Source organism: Sarcophilus harrisii, chromosome X, assembly GCF_902635505.1.
Source record: "Sarcophilus harrisii chromosome X, mSarHar1.11, whole genome shotgun sequence".
Taxonomy (NCBI): domain Eukaryota; kingdom Metazoa; phylum Chordata; class Mammalia; order Dasyuromorphia; family Dasyuridae; genus Sarcophilus; species Sarcophilus harrisii.
Window position 1 is genome coordinate 37959497 of NC_045432.1, and position 26434 is coordinate 37985930.

Genomic DNA, 26434 nt, shown 5'->3' on the forward strand with positions numbered 1-26434 from the left:
GGGTCTTCTTTTTCTGTTTGTCAAATTAACCTGATTCCACTGGCACATGAAACTTCTTCTACCAACACAGAGTGCCACCTTCTCTGTAACTTCTGGTTCAAGAGATTTACTGGAAGCCATTACAAGATTAAGCACAGATGTTCAAACAGCTAGAAGGTGCGAAGAGCAGCACTTGAACTCATGTCCTTTTGACTCTAAATTATTCACTATGACAGGCTGTTCTCATCTCTTCCATCTTGATTCTAAGGTCATACCAAGGAAACCCTCTCTTTGAATTCACATAGATTAATTTTCCTGCGTGGAAGAGAAAACATCTTATAAGAAGGCAGAAAACAGTAACTCACAGTACTCCCTACAGGAAGGGGGAAGGGAGGAAGAGAGAGACAGAGACAGAGAGAAATTTGGTAAGGAAAAAAAAAGATCAAAATGATCCTGTTCAAAGGATTTTAGCCTGACTCTTGGCAATATCTGAGCCTTATTTTATATCCAGACCTTCTATTTTAGCTACAAGTCATTTGGGATATAAAATTTATTTTAGTTCAGAATTTTGCCAGAAGAACTGGACTAAGGCCAAGTTTTGTTTCCCATTCAGTAACTCACTAATTGTTATCTTACGGACAGGTAGGTGGCGCTGCAATGAATAGAATACTTGAAATAAAGTCTTCCTGAATTCAAATCTGTCCTCAGACACTTATAGCTGGGTGACCCTGGGCAAGTTGCTATTTATCTGTTTCCTCATCTATAAAATGAACTAGATAAGGAAATGCCAAACCACTCCAGTTTCTTTGAAAAGAAAGCCCCAAACAGAGTCATAAAGAGTCAAATGTGACTGAAATGACTGGACAACAACTGTTATTCCACACATGGAAGAACCTTGGAAAATTTCTTTCAGGACATGCTCAAAAAAAAAAAAATTCATTTTAGTTTATACTTCTAATCCTCAAATACATATACTTGAAACATGACTGGGAGTTTATTTACCTTGGGCCAAATTCCCAGAGCTATTCTTCCTCCAAACAAGTTTATAAAACTAAACCAGGTTAAAAATGATTCCTTCAATATTACTGTTCTGTAAGAAATGACCAACAGGATAATTTCAGAAAGGCCTGGAGAGACTTACATGAACTGATGCTGAGTGAAATGAGCAGGACCAGGAGATCATTATATACTTCAACAACAATACTATATGATGACCAGTTCTGATGAACCAGGCCATCCTCAGCAACGAGATCAACCAAATCATTTCTAATGGAGCAGTAATGAACTGAACTAGCTATGCCCAGAGAAAGAACTCTGGGAGATGACTAAAAACAATTACATTGAATTCCCAATCCCTATATTTATGCACACCTGCATTTTTGATTTCCTTCACAAGCTAATTGTACAATATTTCAGAGTCTGATTCTTTTTGTACAGCAAAATAACGTTTTGGTCATGTATACTTATTGTGTATCTAAGTTATATTAAAATATAACTTAACATCTACTGGTCATCCTGCCATCTAGGGGAGGGGGGGGGGGTAAGAGGTGAAAAATTGGAACAAGAGGTTTGGCAATTGTTAATGCTGTAAAATTACCCATGTATATATCATGTAAATAAAAGGCTATTAAATAAAAAAATAAAAAAAAATGATTCCTTCTACTACAAGTCCCATACCACAAGACTAGTGAACTAATCCTGGCTCTGCTACTAACAATGTGACCTTGAGCGAGCAAGTTTCTCTCTTCTGCTTCTCTGTAAAACTAAGTGCTTGGGCTAGATAACTTCTGAGGCTCCTCCCAACTCTAGAATCTAAGTTAGAAAATCGTTTATCAATCACCAACTTGACAAGCATTTAGTAAGCATCTACTAAACCATATGACGGAAATATATATACCAAAAGAGCTACTAAGAAGATACAATATGTCCATGGATAAGTATGTGTGTGTGTGTGTGTATATATACACACACACACACACACACACACACACAAATAGTGATGGGAAGTGGGATTAAAAACTACAGGAATCAGTAAGGACATCTTAAAGGATGTGGTACTTTAGCTGAGCTTTGAAGAGATCTAGAGTTTTGAAGAGGTAGCCACGAGGAAGGAGAACATGCCAAGTATGGTAGACAACCTGGACAAAGGAACAGAGGGAAAAAATGAACTGTCATGGATGAGATATAGCAAGTCATACAGTCTGATTACAGGACAGTATACACAAGGAGGAATAAGACATATAATAAGCCTGAAAGGGAAGGGCTTTAAATGCCAAAACAGAGGCAATTAATTGTATTGTATCCTAAAGGCAGGTCATGGTGAGGGAATCAATGAAGCTTCTTGAGCAGAGAGACCTAATCACACTGAGTTTTATGGATGTTAATCTGGCAACAACAGTGTGGAGGCTGTACTAGAATTCAGGGAGAACCATTGTTGTTGCAATGATGCAAACAAGAAGCAATAAAGGCCTGGACTAGGGTGATTGTGTGAGTGGAGGGAAGGGAATAGATCTGAGAAATTCTAAGGAGGTAAAATTGATAAAACTTGGGAACTGATTATATATGGCAATGTCTAAGAGAATATAGGAGGAGAGATCAAAGAGCTAAAGATGGCTCCCGAGAGTCGTGTTTGATCCTTGGCCCCACTTGATTTTCTTGGCAAAGATACTAGAGTGATTCACCATTTCCTGCTCCAGATCATTTTGCAGATAAGGGAAACTGAGGCAAATGAAGTTAAATGATTTACCCAGGGGCACACAGCTACTTAGTATCTGAGGCCAGATTTGAACTCGGGGAAAAGGAGTTTTCCTGACTCCAGGCTAGGCACTAACCCTTGAGCAACCTAGCTATACTACTTCTCCCTCCCAAACATATTATTAAGTCACCAAAATTTACTGAGTCTATTATATTAAGTTAGGAAAAACTAAGAAATATAATTCTTCCTTTCTATTAGGGCCTTGCTTACACCACCAGAGTACAATCACATTGAGGATAAAAGGCTAAGTCAAAGAAGGAGTACTTTAGATCCTTTCTACTGTTGTACTCTAAGCAAATTAAGCCTTGGCACCTACTTCCACCCCAATGCAGAGCCAGAGCAAAGTTCTCTACTCATTTCTATCCCGTTTAGACACTAAATAGCCATCACACTATTTTACTACCAGTATGTCATCCCTTCTCCTATATATAAAGAAATCTCGCCTGAAATTGAATGGAAGAATAAAGACCAGTGCTTATGTACTATGACCAATCATGACTTCTGAGGAATGACAATGAAGCATGATCCTCAGGAGAGAAGAGCTGGATTATAGGTCCATATAGATAGGATTACAGGATTATAGACTGGGTCAATGTGGTTTGCTTACCTGCACTTGTTACAAGGCAGGGCTCTATATTGGAGAAGGGGTGGTGGTAAGAGATGGAAGTAATAGTAATGTGAAAAAGGAAGGGCATCATTTCCAAAATATATAGAGAATTGACTCTAATTTATAAGAAACCAAGCCATTCTCCAACTGACAAATGGTCAAAGGATATGAACAGACAATTTTCAGACGATGAAATTGAAACTATTACCACTCATATGAAAGAGTGTTCCAAATCACTATTGATTAGAGAAATGCAAATTAAGACAACTCTGAGATACCACTACACACCTGTCAGATTGGCTAAGATGACAGGAAAAAATAATGACCAATGTTGGAGGGAATGCGGGAAAACCGGGACACTGATGCATTGTTGGTGGAGTTGTGAACGAATCCAACCATTCTGGAGAGCAATCTGGAATTATGCCCCAAAAGTTATCAAACTGTGCATACCCTTTGATCCAGCAGTGCCACGACTGGGCTTATACCCCAAAGAGATACTAAAGAAGGGAAAGGGACTTGTATGTGCCAAAATGTTTGTGGTAGCCCTGTTTGTAGTGGCTAGAAAGTGGAAAATGAATGGATGCCCATCAATTGGAGAATGGTTAGATAAAGTGTGGTATATGAATGTGACAGAATATTATTGTTCTGTAAGAAATGACCAGCAGGATGAATACAGAGAGGTTTGGAGAGACTTACATGAACTGATGCTGAGTGAAATGAGCAAAACCAGGAGATCATTATATACCTCAACAACAAAACTGTATGAGGATGTATTCTGATGGAAGTGGATTTCTTTGACAAAGAGAAGATCTAACTCAGTTTCAATTGATCAGTGATGGACAGAAGCCCCTACACCCAAAGAAAGAACACTGGGAAATGAACGTAAACTGTTTGAATTTTTGTTTCTCTTCCCAGGTTATTTTTACCTTCTGAATCCAATTCTCCCTGTGCAACAAGAGAACTGTTCGGTTCTGCACACATATATTGTATCTAGGATATACTGTGACCTATTTAACATATATAGGACTGCTTGCCATCTGGGGGAGGGGGTGGAGGGAGGGAGGAAAAAAGTTGGAACAGAAGTGAGTACAAGGGATAATGTGATAAAGAATTTTTTTTTCAAAATAAAAAAAAAAGAAAGAAAAAGGAAGAGCATCATTAAATATTTTAAAAGACTAGTTAGTGCCAGAGAACAGAAGCAATGAATCAATGAACAAGATAAATCTTGTTCTATTATGAGGTACCACATGGACTCATCTTTTCGTTCCAACTCAATTCAGTTGTACCTAACTCTTCTCATACAGTTTCCTGGTGCCCTCTATAAATTGAGCTACTACACAAGCAAACAACTAATTTTGTGTGTCTCAACTTCTTAACTGACTTCCCATTCTCTGAACTCCTCCTCACCCTCTTCTTCAGGACATCCTGAACACTACCATTCTGTCCTTTTTCCTTAATTACTATTTTTCACCATGTGCAAAATCCTACTTCGTGAGGAAGTGAGTTCCCCATCCCTATAAGTGTCAGGACAGAATATGGACTACCAAGATCCCTGTGCTAAGTGGCAGTGAGAAGGTAACCATTATAGTCTCTTCCAAGCCAGATTCTATGAGATGTACAACTTATGAAACACACATGACTATCTTCTAAGGAGAGTTCTCCAATGACTGTTTCCTTTACATAAGTCAGCTCTCTCCACTTCCACTTGAACCATCCTGATTCAGGCCCTCACCACTTTTCATCTAGTGCAGGAATTCTCAATCTCATTTGTGTCATAGACTCCCTTTGGCAGTTGAATGAAACCTATGAAACCCTTCTCAGGATAATGTTTTAATAAAAAATGTAGGTCATGAAGAAAGCCTAGTTACTGAAATATTTTTAAAACAAGTCAATATACTCTAAGAATCCACAATCTAGATTATGAAAATAACCTGCTGTCTATAAATTCAATTCTCCAGCCCAAACACTCATTCTTCCTAATGCAATACACCATTGTGATCACATAATTCTTCTACTAAGAGAACAAAGCTAAAATACAACCTTCAATAGTTCTCTATTGCCTAAAGAGTCAAGTTTCAATTCCTGATCTTGGCATTCAAAGGTTCTACAATCTAACTTTAACCTACCTATCCAACCTTCTATCAGGCTACTGCCCATTATGGATTTTATATTCCAGCCAGGCTGGAACCACTTCACCACCACCATCATCCCAAATTCCTATCTCGCTCTCTTCTGTCTCTATGCCTTTGCTTAGACAACTCACCATGTCTGAAATGGCCTCACCCTCACCTTTGAATGATCTCATCTTTGAAGGAAGAAAGAAATTTCAGTTAAGTCTAATTCAGCTGCCATCTTTTCCAAATTTGAACCACATCCAGTCCTCCTCCACAGCTGAAAACAATCTCTCCTCTCCTACCATTTCTCCTAGATCTTTCCCTTGTATCACGGTCATGTGTGTACATGGCTTTTCCCCCATTAAACCATAAGCTCCCTCAGGGTGGCTCCTGTGACATAGCTATCTTTGTACCTCCAGTGCTAATCAAGAGACTTTGGCACACAGTAGGTGCTTAATAATTGGAGATTAAATAGCAACTGCTCGATCTTGAAATAAGAAGCAAGTTTGGCACATGAGAACCAAATCTAAGTTTCTGTAAGTACCACAGTATTTTTCCTTCATCAGAACCTTCTTATCTATGCGCTGTCATTTACCACTTTGCAAATAATCTCATAAATTGTACCTAAGACTACATATGCCTCAACTTGAAAAGGCAGTCTTTCACTTTCTAGATATTTCTGCCTTTCAAAATTCCCTGTAGCAGATGTCTCTGCAATCCATAAAGACAAGAGCTGGGCTGGATCAAAATGTAGCTTCGCCATCATCCCGTAAAGCCTGTGAAAATGTTAGTCAAGGCTTTAAGGAAACAAGTGCTTCTCTCCAGCAACAGGACCCAGAAAAAATATTTGCTTAATTGAGAAGGAAAAAAAAACTGTCGTGACATTATCTACAGCATGAAGCCAAGGCAAGAGGGATGCTAGGTTCTGTATAAAAGGCCTACCTGCCCTTCTAGTCCCCAAACAAATTGAGCAAGGCCCTTCACCTCTCTGACCTCGCTTTAACAACATGGAAAACAGTACTCCCAACAAGTATCACCTTGATGTTCACAGGAATAATCCAAGAGCTAGAAGTCCTGTGAGGACAAGGTTCAAGTCTCATCTAAACTTGGTATCTGCCCCAGCACCAGGTACAGTGCTCTGCACAAAGTGCCTGTTAAGCAAGTGTTTGTTGGATTGAATTTAACAAATTAAAAATAAGAATGCCATAAGAAGTAGGACAAGGTTGCAAGGATATACAAATACATAGCAAGTACTTCGAATAAAAAGGTAGAAAAAATGAAAGCAAGAAGGGAAAAGCAACCTGTGATTCAGCCAAAAAAGAGGTGGCAAAGTCAACAACTGCGAGATACTGTATTGATAACAGGGAGCCAAGAAGAAAAAGGACCTGATGTTCCTGCCCTTAAAGGGCTTATATTCTACTAAAAGGAGACTTCATGAAAATGCAGCCTCTGAGATGACCCTTGAAGCAACAAAAGGTCAACCAGTGGGGATATGCTCCAGCCACAGCTGCATGGATGCAGAGAGGCAATGGAAAGCACGACAACTTTGGGAGTAAGTGAATAATATTCAGTCTGGACCACTCCTAGTAGATGCTAAACTACTGATAACAGATTTTAAATGCTCAGCTTCCTCAGAGGGAAGGCACAAAGTCATCTTTTTTATGTGATCTAAATATAAAGGTCCTGGGAAAATCCCTCAAAAAGAAAAAAAAAACCTCCCACCCCAATTCTCAAAACCATATTAAGAGTGGTGGATTCCTTGGAGTTTATGGATCTTAAGCAAGGGACCTTCCTTATATGGGCCTCAATTTCCTCCTCTGTAAAATGACTGGGATGGATTAGATGAACTTTTAAGATCTCTTCCAGCTTTAATTCCTAAAATCCAGGATCAATCACTCTCCTGGTCTTTTTTCTTTTAAAATGCAAATATTCTCAGGAAGCACAATAGTGCCCTAACAACTCACTGTAAAGGAATTGTGTTTCTTTCTCTGGTCAGGAGAGAGAAAACTCTGAGGGTGTTTGAAACACAGAAAAAGGAATCTGGGGCCAAGGACAAAAGTGCCTAGAGCTAGCACTAGTTGGATTTTCTAGCATCTAATCACATAATATTTCAGAGAGGAAGCAAAAACTTGACCACACTGCCTGAGATTATAGGATTTCCAACTGGAAAGAACTTTTAAGAGATTATCTAGGACAACTTCCTAGATACTTTCCTAGGAAACCACATCCCACAGAGAAGCAATGACTTGGCCAAAGTCATATAGTGAGTAAATTTGTAGATTTCAATCTGGGTTCTGGTGTGCTTCTTAGGAGAAAGGTTGATGACATCAAACTAAGTAGATCCCTCTGACCCTCTAGCTCCCGGCTTCCACTCCCCACAAAGCTAGCTATGGAATACAACAAAAAAATTGGTAATAATTTGAAAAACACAACATTTCTCACCATTAACAACTAAACAAATATAACGAAACCCTGGCAAGAGTCAAAGTGTGGTTAGCTATATAGTCAAGAAGTGCACTGCAGTGTAGACTTAACTTCAAAAGTCATCTTTGTGACTTTGCACAGGTCACTTCACTACTCTAGATAACCTCTAAAATCTTTTCAAGGCTCTAAATCTATGATTCTAAGACCCTAAGGCAGAGTCAAAAGGACAATGGTTGGAGTCCAGATTTGAATCCGAAGTCTGCTACTTACTAAGCTATGTGTTCATGCATAAGTCAGTCAGAAAAAACAAAAAGAAATGCTTCAAACCACTAATGAGAAAACTATTCTTTGTGATACAACTTTGAAGTTTTATCTCAAATAATTGACAAAAATGATTAAAGATAGAAACAGTCTATACTGAAGGTTCTGGGGCAAGACAGGCATAGGAAAGCACTGTTGGAGCTTTGAATTAGCCCAGCCATTCTGAAAAGACATTGGGAATGATGTAACTATTTCTACCCTTTAACCTAAACAGATCTATTTAATTTGATGTCAACAGCCTTTCTCCAAAAAGCACACCAAAACCCAGATTGCACTACTAGAGACAGCAACTTTTGTGGCAATGTAAATTGGGTTTGGGGTAAAGAAATGAGTACCTGTTGATTAGGAAGCACCTGAACAATTACGATTAATAAATACAATGGAACAGTATTCTGCCATAAAATGGATAGGAGAATTGCAGAAAAAACATGAACTGATGAAGGCATCAGGAGAAGAACCAGAATAGAGAGTGCCAATAATGCAAACAAAAAAAAATGCACTTGATCTCTTTCAGTTTTTATTCTCTCTTCTTGCACTACCTGCCTCCCAGGGTTGTGAATAAAGTGCTTTGTAAACCTTAAAGGGCTCTAGAAATGCTGAATAAAATCTGACCTTCCACTTCAAATGGCTTTCTTTAGCACTAGGTTCCTTACATTATACTGCAATCACCATAGGCCAAAGAATGCCAGAGCTAGAGGGGGCCTTAAGAGATCGTCTAGTTCAGTCTCCTCTTTTGCAGATGGGGAGACCGAGGCCCAGGAAAGACTGTCTAAGTTGCCGAAGGCCACACATCTTATTACTAGCAGAGCCAAAACTAGAAATCGGGCCTCCCGGCCTAGGCCGAGATTCGAGCTTCCACAGCATTCCATCCCTTTAGCATTTCTGAAAATGTTGATTTAACCAGCTTCCCAGGCAAACGTTGCCAATGCCCAATTGCCCTTACTGTTCAGATGCTTTTTCTCTAATGACTAACCTCAATTTATGTTTCAAGCCATTGCACCTTGTAATTACATTCTCAACCACTATAAATAATCTGTGCCCTCTATTATATCTTTCCCCTTTCCCTATGACAGGAGCCCCAGGGGAAAGGTGCTGCCTTGTTAGTACGACATACAAATGGTACATAAGCAAAAGTGGTCCCTAGCTGAGCAGCAGTTATTGATCTGCTCTTCCTTGCCTACCCATAGGCTGATCGAAGCATCTATACTCACACGCTACAATGCTGTGGCATTCATGCCATCTTGGGGAATGACTATGGAAATGCTTCAGTGATCAGGCACCTCTTCCAGACAGGGCTATGTTGGAACTTCAGCCACTGAACAAAGCAGACCAAGGTAGGGCAGATTCCCCCCCTCCCCAGGGGCCTTTTTCCACACCCAGCTAACATCAATCATTCCCTTCTGTGGCAATACAATGTATTTGGTTTGTAGCGCTCCTATAACACGTTACAATTTTCCTTGTAATACAATTACCTTCTCTATAGGACCATGATCTCTATGAAAGCAGGTTTTACATTTTCTTCATTTTGAATCCCCCACAGGGTGTTGTACGTGGTAGGTGTTCACTAAGTATTTGTTGAATTCAAAGGAAAGAAAACTGGTTACAAAGGCACCATAGGACTCTTGTAGAACATGCTGAATACCCTTGTCTGAGGGGGAGTGGCCAATCTCCAGGCAGTAACTACAATACCATGGGTACAGTGTAAAGAACACTGGTTTTACAAGTTGAAAGGCGTGGGTTCCTAAGATTTAAAGCTGGAAAGGTCCTTAGAAATCATCTAGTCTGACTTTCTCACTTTCTATCCAAGAAACTAAGGCCCATAGAGAGGAAGTGACTTATTCAAGATCACATTACACAAAATCAAAACAACCCTGCAGTTTCACCTCACACCCAGCGAATGGGCAAAGATGACAAAGAGTGGGAATAATCAATGTGGGAGCGCTTGTGAGAAGCCAGACACACTAGTGCATTGTTGTCTGAATCAGTACGACCATTTTGGAAAGCAATTTGGACTTATGCAAATGAAATAATTAAAATGGCCAGACCCTTTGAGCCAGAAATTCCATTACTAGGCTCATACCCAAAGGAGGCCACTAATAAGAGTAAAATCCCCATATATACCAAAATAGTTAGAACAGAACATTCTATGTTAATAAAGAATTAGCGGGGAAAATGCATGCCTATCAACTGAAGAATGAAACAAATTGTGAAACAGGAATGTAATGGGATATAATTTCTATTAAAAAAATGAACATGATGAAAACAGAGAAACATGGAGAGATCTACATGAACTGACAGAACAAAGTCAATAGAGCCAAGAAAACAATATACACAGTGACTACAGAAAAAATAACTACTCAACTCAAAAAAAAGTGACTTGCAAAATTACAGAGAACAAGCATGGTTTAAAAAGAGAAATGGGAAGATACTTCCAACCCATGTCTTTGCAGAGGTAGATCCACAAGTGTTGGATATTGTACACATTTTTAGACTTTTTCAATGTACTAAGCAGTTGTACAGAATTTTTCTTCTGCTTCCTTTTTTCTTTTTTTTCTTTTTTGTCTTAAAAAACACTATTTGTTTTATGAGATGACTCTGGAAAGTGTAGTATGAGGGACATACTGGGGAAATTATGTTAAAGAAAAAAAAAAAGACATAAATAAAAACTTCTTATAAAAAAAGATCACATAATACACTGGCTAACAGAGAAACCAGGAATCAAACCCAGGCCATCTGACTTCAAGACCAGCAAGACAATACCAAATCTCATTTTTTCTTCATTTAACAGACTATTTGGCCAAATCAGTACCACTCAACCAGATGACGTTGAATGTGACTGTACTTATTGAGAAGGAGTTGTCCAAACCATTTCCTGCTGCTGGAAAAGTGGCCAACTTAAGTATATATAAATAAAAAACAGGATTAGAAGATGCAACATAAGTAAATTGTTTTGCTCAACCCCAGTTTCAAATAGATTTCTGGAGAAGAAAGGGTCTTCTTTTTTTCACAAGTAGACTTTCACAAGTCTAAACTCCCAATGCCTTAGAGGTGATGTACATGATGATATCTATAATGACAAGACACAATCTTTGAATGCTTAGCTCTTAGACTTACTAGCTCTATGACCATGAACAAGGCATCTCCTCTCTGCATTTCATTTTCTTCTTTTATAAAACAGGGATAATACTTCGTTTACTGAGCTCACTCTGCTAAAATCTGAACTAATTTTGTACAATGATCTGTACCAAGATGGCTAAGACAATTATGATCCAGATGGATGGAGTGGGGAAAGGAGAGTGGACTAGAGGAAGACTAGAGGCCCTCAAGCAGGCTGGAAAATCCTCATGATTCCATGGCAAAGGTCTCATTTGCCCCAAATACCACTGCCGCTACCTCTGAGGTACAGGTGAACTCACAGGACTCACAGGAGCCCTTCTACCCAATTGGCTAGAGCCCACCTTCTTACAGAATGTCAAACAGACCGTGTTCTTCCTCCTTCCTCACCACTTCTCATACATTACAGAAGTGCTGACAATGATGAAATTCCCTCTGTCTGGAATGCCCTCCCCCATCTTTTTAGACTATCCCAATGCTACTCCTCCCCATCTCTACTTTGAAGACCCGTTCAATAAATACCTATTGACTTAAGTTCGCACACTAGTAGAAAGTGGCTGCTAATGTGAATTCAGATTTTTTTTTCAGTTTGCACCACCTGACTCTCTACCTGAAGATACCACCCCTAAGAGATTTTTTTTTTCTTTGAGTCAAAAGGACAGAATAAAGGATAGTTTTGTCAGAGTTCTGCTGGTGTTCAGTTTTTCATTCAGGGTAGGAAGCCAAAGCCAGAAAAGTCAGGCAGATGATTTTCAGAGAAATATGACAAGAGTATTAAAAGCTCCAAATGAAAAGTTGTGTAATGAGCATGAATCTGAATACATTTAAATTTTCTCAGCACCCAGTAATTCCAGGAGCATCCCTCATACATTTTCAAGCTGTGCTTTCACAAAGGTGAAGACACCAATGCCCTGAAGACTTCAGAATCCCCTCACAGGGGAAAACCTGTGCGAGATGTCATGAAAATTGACCCTGGGCCATGCATAGCATCTCGATATCTAATGAATGCCCGAGGAGACTCCAATAGTTTGGGGTCTTGCCATTGAAAGAACAGCCTTCCGGCCTGAAATAATGAAGACAAGGAGACAATTGCCCTGTAAACTGAAATTGCCAACAATCCTGCTTACCTACATTGGAAATGCTGATTAGGCAGTCTCATCATTAGTCCTATTTAGAAGGGCCAAAACCCAAGCCCTATAGGCAACTGAAGAAAGAAATCTCCTCTCTCTTAGCGACAAACTAAACGCCTGCCTGTGTTTACAAGTTTTTAAATGGAAATAAGAAAAACCAAAGAAAATCCCCTTTTTTCCACTGGAAAAAATGCAAACAAACTCAGATGGAAGTCAGGGTGATTTGAACATGCTGGACACGGAACACCCCCATCTAACACATTTCTACAACATGGAGCCTGGCCCAGATGAAAACTGGGAATTCATCCAGTACTAACAAAGTTGGGGAGACAAAATTTCAATGACTGCATGGAAAGCAAAGTACACGTGTATCTCAAAGACGAATAAAGGAAGGAAGAGAGAATAGTGGATATCGAGGTTCTAGGCCAAAACATATGTATCCATGCCAATATCCTCTTCCCAACAGCAAACAATCAGTCCCACACAATCATCATACTTTCCAAGCCAATACAGAAAGCTCAACAGCCAGACGGGGCCATTTATGTGATAAAGGGATCAAACACAGAACTATTTTCAAATCACTTAGACTGATGTTTATACCTCTATTGACAAGTATTAACCTTTATTTGTATAAACTAAAGTCTCTAGCTCACCGTAGTCATTAGACTGTCAGCCAAAGAGACTACTATCCTGGATGGCAAGTTGAGTATTTATAAGTCAACTCGAATTTTTTGTTTTGAAAAACTTCAGGTTTTGACCTATACACATTGTAGAGATTTTTCTGCTACTGTTTAAGTGACTGACAATAGTCAGTGATTCCTTCTTCCCCTTCCTATTCCTGCTGCTAATTAGCAGCTGTTTAAGCATCAGGCTAGATAGAGGAAGCCTAGCTGCCCAAAGGACTGGGCTTAACATATAAATCGAGCCTAAATTGGGTGAGGAATTTGGATTGTTTGATCTTACCATTAAAGCTGAGCTTAAATTGCCCACTTAAAAGTGATCGTATTTGCTTTGGTTTCCTAGTTGGGACCCAAAGTCACTCAAACACAAATCTGATCACTACCCTGAAGTCCTCTGTATTAGGATATTTGGGTAGCTGATGAAGAGATCAAAAACTGGCTAAAGTGGAGTTTTTACCCATATTCTCTTGCCTGCTGCTTCTATTCTAAAAGTAAAGATTCATTCTTCAAAGGGTGCTGCTTCCTTTTGTCCATTAAGGAGAGCATAGATAGATACCATTTATGGTTCCAGACCAAAACAAATGGGGAAGGAGGACTTTTTCAAACATAGGTGATCTTCAAAAGTCCAGGTGACTTCAGATTACCTTATACATTTTTGAATGTGACTACATTCTAACCATGGCCAAATTAGAAAACGATAATGGTCACATAAGTTGTTTTTTTTTTTGAAACCCTATGAAATAAGAAAGTGTAAAAAAAAAAACAAAGTAGAGAAAGCAATCTAAACCAGATACTCTGGATGTTCCATTCCTTTCTCTGTAAAATGGAGGGAGGGAGAGGTGGAGCTAGATGATGTTTAAGGTCCTTTCCAGCTCTAAATCATACACACACACACACACACACACACACACACATATATGTGTATGTATGTATAAAGCTAGTATCTAATTCCATCTTGTAAAAAAAAAAGGGGGGGGGGATACAAAAGCTAAACCTACCATACCGAACAGTATTATAATCTAAATTCAGTGTACTAACAAAGACATCAAAAGCAAACTCAAACCTAGTACAGTAGCCTACTATTCTAACACAGTGGTCATGCTGGTGAATATAAAACTCCAACCTGTAAAAAGCAAGCTGTAATTCCATTAGCTTGAAAGGTATTACTTCTAAGTTCCATGAAAGACCACCCACTGTTAAAGGTTGCCAATTGCTGATTTTTAACATTTTTAATGACATGCATGGTTGTAAATTGATGCTTATATACTACTACTATTACTAGGTCTATAGCCCAAGGACATCAAAGAGAGAAAAAGGGCCTATATGTACCAAAAATATTTTGAGCAGCTGTTTTGTGGTATTAAAAAAATTTAAAACTAAGGGGGCACCCATCAATTAGAGAATAGATGAACAAATTATATGTGTAATGGAATACTACTGTGCTGTAAGAAATTATGAAGAAGACAATTTCAAAGAAACCTGGGAAGACTAATGTGAACTGATGCAGGACAGAGTGAGCAGAATTACTATGAGAACAATTTATACAAGTAATAACATTGTAAAAACAAAACTTCTGAAAACATAAGAACTCTAATAGAAATGAAGATCAACACAAATTCTGGAGAACCCCATGATTTAACATGCTACATGATTCCTAACAGAAAAGTGATGCACTAAGGATGTAGAATGAGACGTGTATTTTTTCGACATGACTAATATACAAATCAGTTTTGCTTGACTATGCATAAAGGGTACCCCCAAATCTATAGAAACACATAAAACTTTTTGAAATACCTTGTATTTCTTATAAGGGTTTTGTTTTTTTTTTTTTCCAAGGGAGGGTGTCTGGGAGAGAAAGTAGATTCTTAATCATTGAAAAAAATGAATTAAATTGAAAGTGTTGATTGCATCTATTATAGAGTTCTATAGATTACAATGTACTTACATGCACCAAAAATAAGTGATTAGGGTACTCTTCCAATACTTATGATCATCTCCTCTTATGAGGCCTTAGATCATAATACCTACAAACGTTCAGTTTGTACATGTTCAGACATGTTCAGTTAATCAAAGGGTCTTTATTTTAAACAGCAAAATGTGTTTTAAAGAAATCTGACAGTCAAAACCCTCTGAAAGTTTCTGCAAAAATATAAAGGCTGTAACATTAATTAGTAAGGTACCCCTCCTCCTTACTTGACATCAGAGTAACTCAGAAAATTTTAATTACTTTTGTGAAATATGTAGGAAGTCCCCCAAACACTGCCATGTCCCCAAAAAGTCAACTACAAAAAATACCTCCTGGGTCGTCTTCTCATTATTCTAGAGCTTCACGTGCAAGGTACAATGTGCCAGGAGTAGCTGATGCTGGGAAGTGTAATTATCCAAGATGGACCAAATTCACAGTAAAAGCTGACAGTCACTACTTTAATTAGGATCATATTTCTGTACTTAGGAAAATGATGGAATTTGATAAATGAGCAGGAACTTTATGGTATAGGTGACAATTAACTCTACAACTAATTTGGGGGCCAATCTATCTGAAAGTGCATTTACTCAAGCTCTTGAAAAGCTCTGCACACTAGCTGGTGCCCATGAAAATTAAGCTAGTTCTCTGGGGTATTAAAAGAATGCAGGTACAGAGATATATTACAGATATACAGATACATACACACCCCCCTCCCCAAGAACTATATTAAGATAGAATTGTATCTCATTTCCTTCTGCCTCTTAAAATGGGGTATAAGGGGTTTTTGGGGGGGGAGGGGGAGACGAGAAGTAACAAGGGCAGAGTCCTAGGAAAACGCAATCCATTTCATGAAAACTTCCACCCCCACCCTTTTCAAATTCTCTACCGCAATCCAATTCAGGCCAGCAATTATCCAGGGAATCAATTGTCTTCCACGTAGTAATAATAATAATAAACAGCTGACATTTGCATAGTGCTTTTATGGTTTACAAAGCACTTTGCTTTCATGATCTCATTAGCTCCTCAGACAATCCTGTGAGGCAAATAGCATAAGTATTCTTTTAATTATCCCCATTTTATTGATGGGGGAAACTGAGGTGCAGAAAAGGGAATTACCCAAGAGAATAGCTTTCAAATAGCAGAAGCATGATTCAAAGCCAGGAGTCTCACTCCAAACTATTATGCATAGGACTCGTGTAGGTGTAAGCCAGGAGCTGATGACTAATTTCCAAAGATGTCAAGAAACTAAACAGCTCATCTTAAGCCTAGCCATTCAGGTCACTACCCCTAAAAGTCAGCTTAGTGGTAGCCTTCATGTATCTGAGAATAGACAGAAAAGCTAAGCTTTATCCCCCAGTGATATTTATAACCAAAACATGAATTTGCTCTCTTAATTGTGGAATACTGACACCAGTTTTGGGGACCCATTAAAAAAAAACATTTGGGTTGTGAAGTGCCCTGTGATCAGGAAAGAACTGTACTGTGTACCTCCAGAAGAGGATCTGTGGTAGAAAGGCACTTTTAAAAGAGGCACACTTTATTGGTGTGCTCATTGGCTCAACACTTTGAGCTAAAAATTAAAGGATATATTAGGTACATACCTAAATCATCTAAATTATTGTGTGCCTGACTGGGCCAAGCCAGGCATATAGGCTAGACAGGATCTCACCATGACAAGTCTGGCTTTCTTTACTATAGCTCCAACTTATAGGAGAAAGGCCATATCATACACACTCTCTCCAACCACCAAAAAGGAAGCAAGAGCTGATGAGAGTGGAAATTCACGACTGCTAAGGAAGGGGGATAAAGATTAGGGAATCTGAGGGACTCACTAGAGCACACAGCTAGGATTCTATCCATTAACTAGCAAGCCTCAGTTACAAGTGCCTTAGGAATGGCATGGCCACAATTTCATACCATGGGATGAAAGAATTGGGGGAACATAACTGCCTTTAAGTACTAGAAGGGCACTCAAACAGAAGAGGATTAAATTTTTCTTCTTGGCCTCAAGTATAAGATAAGGAGTGATGAGTTTGGAAGTTGCAGAGACATATATAGCTCCAATGTGAGGAAAAACCTAACTAGAGCCATAAAAAGTAGAATGGACCACCTCAGGCAGGCTCCCCTTAGCTTAAAGTATTCTTTGAAGGGCCGTATGACCACTTGTCCAGTACCAGTAATTATGTCACCAGGAGGAGATCCTTGTTCATATAGGGATCATACTAGATAGTCTCTGAGGTCCTTTTCAGCCTGGAGATTCTGTGATCTTTTCCTATCAAATAATTTATTGATATAAGTTTATTAAGTACACTTCAAAGAGCTCAGTGGATTTACAAATCTATGCACATGAATAGGAGGACTTCCACTCCTAAAAACAAATCATTAATTTTCTGGAACACGCTAGCACTGCATTTTGGCTTTATCATGTACAAATTCCCAAATGAGGCAGAGACTGAAGTGAAAGTGTCTCCCTGGTCACAAATATATAGATTTTTTTTTCTCTTAAAAGTCACAAACACAACTATTCCTATTCATTAACAAACAGGATATTGGCCTTTAATTGACTTAATTTTAAGTTGAGCTCTAAACTTATTCACCTTGCATATTCAACAAAATAGTCAATGAAGCTAATCCTTTCCTACATTGAACAGTTTTCTCAGGGGAACATTTTAAAATACACAATAGTAAGTTTGCTGTAATGATTTTTCCTACATTGTGCTTTCCACCTCAGACACATCTTATGCGTTTCAGGTGGTGATTCTGGCTGTAGCTCTAGAGTCAAACCAGAGAAAATCGGATCCTGCTGCTTCTTTGGCTAAATAAACTAAGGGCCCCATGGCTAATGCTCATTACTTATTGGGATTCAGGGGCTCTGGAGAACAGCTATGTTTGATGTAGTCAGCTCTCTCATTCAGGAAGACCTTGAACCCTACGTAACTAAGGTATCAAGTGACTATTGGAGAAATTTACCAAAATGTCAGTATCACTTCCCATCTCCCCCCAAAACACACACCTGAATGTCCCCCTCTTTCCCCAAGAGAGAACTTTTTAATAGCCCTATGCTGTTACCTATATAGGACTTCTGGTAACTTAGTATCCTTAAAAAGTCACAGACAAGCTGGAGAGCATCCAAAAGACGGTAACCAGGATGTGGAAGGACCCTGAGACAAAATCGCATCATGACTGCTTGAAGAAACTGGAGATCTCCACCCTTCAGAAGAGATGTCTGAGGGAAGGGGATAAGCATGATTGTTGTCTCCAAATATTTGAAGGGTTGCCACCTAGAAGAGGGACTACCCCTATTCTGCTGAGGTCTATATGGCAGAACCAAGAGCCATTGGTAGAAGATGTAGAAAGACAAATAGTTTTGACATAAGTGGCAATGACTCTGATTGAGCCAGATTCACCTGGATTCTGTCAGTGTTAGAAAAATTCCCAAATCTGGACAGGTCAGCATCATCTATAACCTTTAGTCAAAAAGCTTCAGTTGCAAAGAACAAAAGGCTCTTACTCATCAGTTGGGCTTAAAGAAGTGTTACACAACTGAAGTACTAATAACTTGGACTTTAAATGGTGACAATTCAGTTATAATGATGCTAATCTCTACTTGTTCTTGTGATATTCAAGAAAAATGAGTCAATAAGTGTTGACAAAGACTTTAAACATTTTATTTTTTTAATTAAACATTTTAAGGTTTTTTAATTTGTAAAGTTTCTAAAAATTTAAAAACATTATTTTAAGAAGAAGAAAAACACATATCCAAGAAACAAGAGCATGGATAAGTGCTCAGAAATTAAGGACATGGCAGTGAAGTTGAGTAAAGGCTCAGATACAGAATCGGATACTTCAAAACCAGACACATCCATCATGATTGTCTTCCATGCCTTAAAAATGTGTTCTACTTAAGAAATGTGATATATGTATTTCTTAAAAATCAGTTTGAATCTACCTGAGTAATTCAAATTGATTTTTAAGAAATACATGTATCACATTACAAGGCAATTCCAATAGACTTGAGATGGAAAGTGCCATCCTCATCCAGAGAGAGAACTATGGAGCCTGAATGTGGATCAAAGCAAAGCATTTTCACCTTTTTGTTGTTTGCTTATTTTTTTTCTTTCGTGTTTTTTCCCCTTTTGACCTGATTTCTTGCATAGCATGACAAACATGGAAATATTTTTAGAAGAGTTGCACATATTTAATCTATATCAGATTGTATACTGTCTTGGGGTAGGAGGAAGGAAGAGAGAAAAATTTGGAACACAAAGTTTTACAAAGGTGAATGTTGAAACTATCTTTGTATGTATGTGAAAAAATCAAGTATTACTGGGGAAAAAAAAATATATATATATATATCACATGAATAGCCAGAGTGAAGAGCATTATGAACACAACAATCTATAATGTGATGCTGAACATCACAACAAATCAATGTCTGCCCTCCTAAAGTTTATATTCTAAATCATACAAACCACAGATAACACAGAACAGACACTGGAGATCCAAATTAAACAGAATTATTTAAAAACATTCAAAATCAGTAAGTTGGTACTTTCTGTTGAACAGTACAATCATAATCCTCAGCAAAATTCTTCCCAAAAATGATGCATCATGCACAAACTGTAATCTCTTATCTCCAATTTTCTTAGAAATGAATAGTAACACGGCTCTTTACAACCTGTGCTTTTCACATATGCCAAAACCAAAAAAGGTGCATGGTCATTGGTAGCTGCTATTTAAGCACAAGGAAAACAATTGTGTATGCACATATGTACCTATGTATATGTCTGTATACACACCTAGGTATTCTGTGTATACTAATGTCTATTTTGTATAAGCAGAGTCTATTTTGTAAATACAGACTTTCTTATGGCATTCAAGACAAACTCTCTTCTCCCTGGCTGGTAATAAATCAGCTTCTTCCTAGGCTACCGCCCAGACAGCAAACACTGCAACTCTCAAGATGGAAGTAGCAGAATGCTCTAAAATATTGCATCAAAACATTGGATACAACCTACCAGCCCATGAGGAAAAACATTGCAAAATTGACACCATCTGTGTAATCTCACACACACCAAAACTAATCTCCCTTATGCCTGGGTTTCCTAATTCTGGGAAATGAAATTTGCTCAAAGAATTAGAGGAGGTTTCTTGCCGCCCCCCCCCCACCGGCATAAGCCCCATCAAAAATACTTCTTCCCATCTCCTACTTCAACTCCTTTGCTTTCTAACCTTTCGCCTGGCTCAACAAAATTTCGGTCATTCCATCTCTTTTTCTGCACATGTTTTCTAGCTCAGTTTTTCTTGGAAAGGTCCCCTCAGAATCCTTTATGGCAGGTGTCCCATGAAGTCAGCACCTACTTCTCCAAACAGACTGTTTCCCTTGAAGCACATCACAAATCTTAACACATTGTGCACCTCACCCACAAGAATGCTTTAAGGAGTAATTATTAAATTCCAACTACTTTTCCATTTTAAAATCATATCACCCCAGTTTCATTTCTTCTGTCACCATGCCTATCAACACACACACACAACACACACACACATCTCCCTTTAAATTCCCTGCTCCAACCAGGCCTACTGCTGTTGCAAACCACAGCTGTCAGCCCATACAAAATTCAAGTGTTGGTTCTGCTACTTTCCAAGGACCTTGAGGGACATGATAACTGCTTTCAAGTGTTTGAAGGGCCCTTCCGGTGCAAGGGGGATTAGTCTTGTTCTAATTTGCCCCGGAGAACAACACTAGAAGAGAAAGGGATGGAAATTGCAGAGAGGCAGATTTTCCCTCCTCTTAAAAGGAAGTACTTGTTAATGATTAGAGCCATCCCCAAAATGGAATGAGCTGCTTTGGAAGATGATGATTTCACCATTACCAGCTATAATCAATCAAAGGCTGAATGATCACTGGATGGGGCTGCACAAAAAAAAAAAAAAAAAAGATTCCAGAGAAGAAAGTACTTAAGATTAGTTGGGTAGCAAAGGTCCTTTCCAACTCCAAGATCATGAGTTTTCTAAGGCAAAGAGACTAAGCCCACACCACCCTTGTCAAGAGTTCACAACACTGGTGCTTTGCTTGCCTTCATGATCCCCATTTGTCTGTACCACACAGTCCCTTCCCAAATTAAATGAGATTCAATCTTATTTATAGCATGTTAAGAATTCTGGAACAACCCTTAGGAATGACATTTAGCAACCCACTTTCCCTTGCCTAAAACTGTATCCATTCGCAAGTGTATCTGGGTGGAGGCCAAGGCAAACCCAATTAAGCTTAGACTTCTGAGCTCAATGGCTTTCTTCTGAATTTTTCTAAAATAAAAATGAACAACACAGTTGTAGCGAAGAGTTATGGTGGGGATTTTTTGCCAGATACTACTCGTATGCCTGGTTTCCATTTGCAATGCTTTTTCTGAGCTACAAATTCCTAAAAGCCAGGATATGAAAAGATCTACAGGTCTTAAGGACCTGCTTTTTAGAGTCATAACCCTGTGCCTCAGAACACTCTAAAAAAAATGGGAATATAAGATCGGAAGGATTTAGATCAGCTTTGTGGGAGTTTAGTGTAGTCCTTCAGCCCTTGTGATTTATTTTCGATGTTGGCTGATTTCAAATACTATTTCCTCTCGTCAGTATTAGCCTAAGAGATGCACCTTATCCATTGGTTCTAACCCAGTTCTGCCAATGGCCAAAGTCAGAAGCCAATCTGGAGCAGTCCCCATAAATGAGACAAGAAACTCACACTCTTTCTAGTGTTCCTCTTTATCCCAGATGAATCTTTTTTTAATTTTTTTCCGGGACAGAGAGTTTTAGCACAGTTAATACAGTGGAGCAAGCAAACTGAACATGGCTTAAAATATGGAATAAAATAAGTCAAGCGATCATCATGATGGTTCACAACTATCAAATAATTTGCAGCTCTCTTTCAATTTCCAACAGCTGAATGACAGTAGCAAATTACACATTTATTCACGTTGAAATTACACACTTGCCACGTATTTAGTCTGCCATTACCATCTCTACTTTGAAATACTGATTAACTCTCTCAATACATGGTCATACATTATGCTTTTTTCTGTATTTTCTATATGAATCCTAAGGCCTCACAAGTCTTAACCATGTCATTCTGGTGCTTGAAAATATTCAGTGGTTTCCCAGTCTGGAAGAAACAAATGCTTGAGCTTGAGATTAAACCTTATATACTAGAATACTACCTTCCCAATCTAGTATCAACCTCTCCAATCAGCCTTCTCTTATTAGATTTATTAGATGAGGTGAGGAGAAGGGGCAAAATACAACAAATATCCATATGTGGCAGACAACTGGAGTTTCTGGAACTCATTCCAAATCCCAACTTCATCATCTGGATCTGGAATGCTCTCCCTCCTCATCTCTGCCTCTCACAACCTTCAAGGTTCAACTCATAGGTCATTTCCTTCATAGAGCCTTCTTTAATATTATTTATAACATAAACATAGATATCATCACACACACATTGTGGGAGTAGCCTCCCTCCTCAATGTGCAAAGTATGCACATTGAATCCCCCTCCCCAGTAGAATGTAAACTCCTTGAGGCTATGACTGTTCTTGGATACCCTAGAACCTAAACACCCTGCCTTGAACATTGTTTACCTGTTTGTTTCCTTCTAGCTCAAATTTTAAAATTTATCCATAAAAAGGACTCCCCAGTTATGCCATGCAGATAGGCAACTGTTCTGGAATTTCTAAGATCTTGAAAAGTAGTATTCCAAGGCAGTCACATGGCCAGTGTGGGGCAAGCCTTGAGCCCAGGTCTACGGGGCTTGGGCCAGTCCCTTACTCATGCCATTTTGACTCCACAGTGTTGTTTGGTCATTTTTCAGTCACACCCGACTCTTCATGACCCCTTTTGGGGTTTTCTTGGCAGATGCAGAAGTGGTTTGCTATTTCTTTCTCCAACTCACTTTACAGAAGAGAAAACTGAGGCAGACAGGGTTAAGAGACTTACCCAGGGTCACACAGCTAGTAAACATTTGAGGACAGATTTGAACTCAGGGAGTACCTGACTTTGGCAGGTACTCTTATCCATTTTGCCACTTAGCTGCCCCTTTGTACACAGTGGGCACTTAATACAACTTCGATGAACTGAACTAGATACAATCAGCCTCCAATAATGGTCAAATGGGATGTGCAGGTTACTCCTGGTAACTCTCACACTATCCTTTTATTTAAAAATACCTTTTATTCTGAACTTAAATCTCAAATTAAATGGCTATTTCCACATACATATACATTCTCTCAACATAACTACAGTCAAGACTCAGAAAAGGTAAACGAAGCCCTACAAGAAAATCTCCATTACAGTTCCTTACTTCCTAGAAGAAAGGACCATTCTTAAGAATAGAATTCGGGGACAGAAAGGGACTTACCCAGAACTCCTCTGGTCCAATTTCCTCTTTTAGAGGGGAGAAAACAGGTCTCAAGGGTTAAGTGACTCGCCCTCAGCCACACTTAGCAAGGAGAGCCAGGGCTTGAGCCCATGCTTCCAGAGTCCAATGCTTTTTTTGTCTAAATTATGACTTCTGAGGTCCCTTACAATACCGACAAATTACTTACAGTATTATAGAACTGGAAGGGACCTAAGAATTTATCTAGTCCAGCTCTCTCCTTTTATCATATGACAGGAGAAAAAAAATCACCAACACTCAGAGTGATGGCTTCCTTGAGGAAGTCGCCTAACCATTAAGGAAGAGCTGGGACTTGAACCCAGATCACAGGGCAAATTGCACCCCAACATTTTAAAATTTGTTTAAAATGAAAAAGTAAAAAGATGCAAGGAAGCCTTAATGGGGAAGAGGGAAAGGAGTTGCCGAGGAAATAAACTGTATCAATGCCAATATTTCAAATCTTTTTTTAAAACACCATCTACAAGTCACTTCCTTTTGTCCCTACTCCCCAGGCGAGGTAAAAACATTGATCCTGCAAGTGGTCTCCCCACTTTGTCAGAAGACCTCACAGAAAACACATTTCGAAGGATTAACAATGTCAAGAGGAAAAAGATTTTTCAATATTGTTCAAGCTATATTCATACAATAAAACATCAATGTCTACGCTGAAAAGAACAGAAAAATATATGTTCTACTGTTGTCAGCCTGGCACAACCTATACATATACTTTTTCATCTTTAACACATGAGTACTCCAAAATATGGGGTGAATTTTCTTCTTAAGGCTCAATATTGCTTTGTGATATGCAATCCATCCACGAAGCTTTCATTTCAGGCCCCCAAAAGGGGAGCCAATTGGCCTTTGAAACCGCAGTAGGCTTGTCCATTGCCTCAGGAAAAAGGTGGTGAGTGCAGTACCTTGCCAGTAAAAGTGAAAACCTGCCTTACAGCAACAGGGAAAGGTTCGGGCAGCACCTACAGGGCATTTATCCGCATTTGCCAGAATTGAGAAGGATGACAGAAGGGAGGGGCTGAGGTGAAGAGAGATTTAAGTGACTTGCCCAGGGTGTCACTAGTAATGGTCCCCGGGCTAGGACAAAGGCAAAATCTGAACTCCTCTACCTGATTCCAAGCCTTCTTTCCACTGTCACATTCATAATAACTTCACTAAAAACCACCACCTTCAATGTTTCCAGTAAAATTCAGTTTACCTCATAACTGTAACTGACCCTGGAACCTTCATTGGAATCAAGTGGCGTTGTGGGTACCATGCATAGAGGAGCCAAGTTCTAGATCAGGATTGGAATCCCAGATCTGACCTTGGGCATTTAACCCCCTTTGGGCCTGTTTCCTTGTGCATAAAATAAGGGAGTTGCAGCCCAAGATCTGTCCATTCTTGGACCCCATGGGGATGAAACAGAAAACCTAAAAGGGCATTCATGGTCAATTAACCTGTTCCAACCTATTTTCATTGTCAGTCTAGAAACTTGTCATAATCGGATTCCAAGGCATGCTTTTTTTTAAAACGGATAGTTAAGTACCCCTACAATTAACATTCACCTGCCGAGAGCAGAATCCCCCAACCCAAGAAAATGTATACTAGAGGTATGAGATTTTGACAGTGGGGGGAAGCTCAGGTGTAGGATCTCCCTCCACCAACTAGGGATGAAAAAGGTGTAATTAATAGGTCAATTTCCTAAAGGGAAGCTTAAGGTACACAGAGTATATATGATTTGAATTGGCCTGGAGTGCTGTATCAGAAGGAATTTGAATCCACTTCCTTCGGACTCCAAGCCTTTCTCCAGCAGCTATATCACCATGACTGCCAACATCTATAAAGATCCTGGGAGGTTATCTCCCAAAAGAACCTGATTAAAGACTAAAAAGGTATGTATTCAGAACATTTGCCTCCACCCTTACTGGGTATATGTCAAGGTGGGGGGGGGGGGGGGGGGGGGGGGGGAGATATTGGAAAGAATCGATTTTTAAAAGCATCCTGTGACAGGAAGGCAAAAGAGCTAGTGAAAAGAGGACCAGTCTTGATTTGGGGGGTTAAGTTCTGCCTTTGACAAGTGCCAGCTCATGATAACGCTAAGTCATTTGAACCTCTTGGTGAGGCACACCCCCACCTCATCCCTCCCACCCCCAGGCAACTCTCTAAGACTAGTCAGTGAGAAAATGATATATGGGTATAGGGAAATTCGAGGGCTTTACCACACCCCACCCCACACCCCAAAAGCCCGAGTTCTTGCCAAGGGCAAACGTAGTATAGCTAAACTTGCCAATGTAACCAGCAAAAGGGCCTTTTAAAAAAGAAAATGGGCAAAACTGTCCTAGTGGCAGGAGATATAAGCACAGCAATTGCTCATTTCAGTTCTTAACGTCGCTACTTCAGACTCAGAAAAAAAAAATCTGTCCCAGTCCGGGCAACGTGTCATCCTGAAAGGGGGAACTGGAATCCGGGGTCCTTCAGCATCCCTGCCTGCCGGGGACACCTACTCCCCAGAAAACGAAAGGGGGGTGACGGGGTGGTCAAGGAGCCTTGCTAGCTAGCCAATACCCGCCCCATCCATTAGCCCTTTCATCTAATCTACCTAGAATTACAGCACCTGGAAACCGGGGCTACGGGGCTCTCTCAAATTCCCGTGTCACCAACTTTGGCGTGCTTGGCCAGGGAAACACTGCCGACCTTGCCTCCCCAGTGCCCAAGTCCTCCGCCCTCCCTCCCAACCTCTAGCTGAGAAAAACTGAGAGCCCAGGGGGTAGACAATGTAGATGCCCGTGGCGACCCCAAAGCAGGGGGGGGGGGGAGTGTCAGAAGTATTTAACCTCCCCTCCCTTCTTTCCCCTCTAACCAACCCCCCTGGGAATGAGGCAGCCCTTGGCTGGCCACCCCCCCTTCCCTTGGAATTTTCAGGGTG

General features: G+C 39.6%; 1 protein-coding gene across 2 annotated transcripts in view; it reads right to left on the minus strand.

Moving 5' to 3' along the window:
* The window catches only part of GPC3 (glypican 3), a 702925-nt gene that overhangs the window by 657160 nt on the left and 19331 nt on the right, over positions 1-26434 (minus strand). The window lies entirely within an intron of this gene.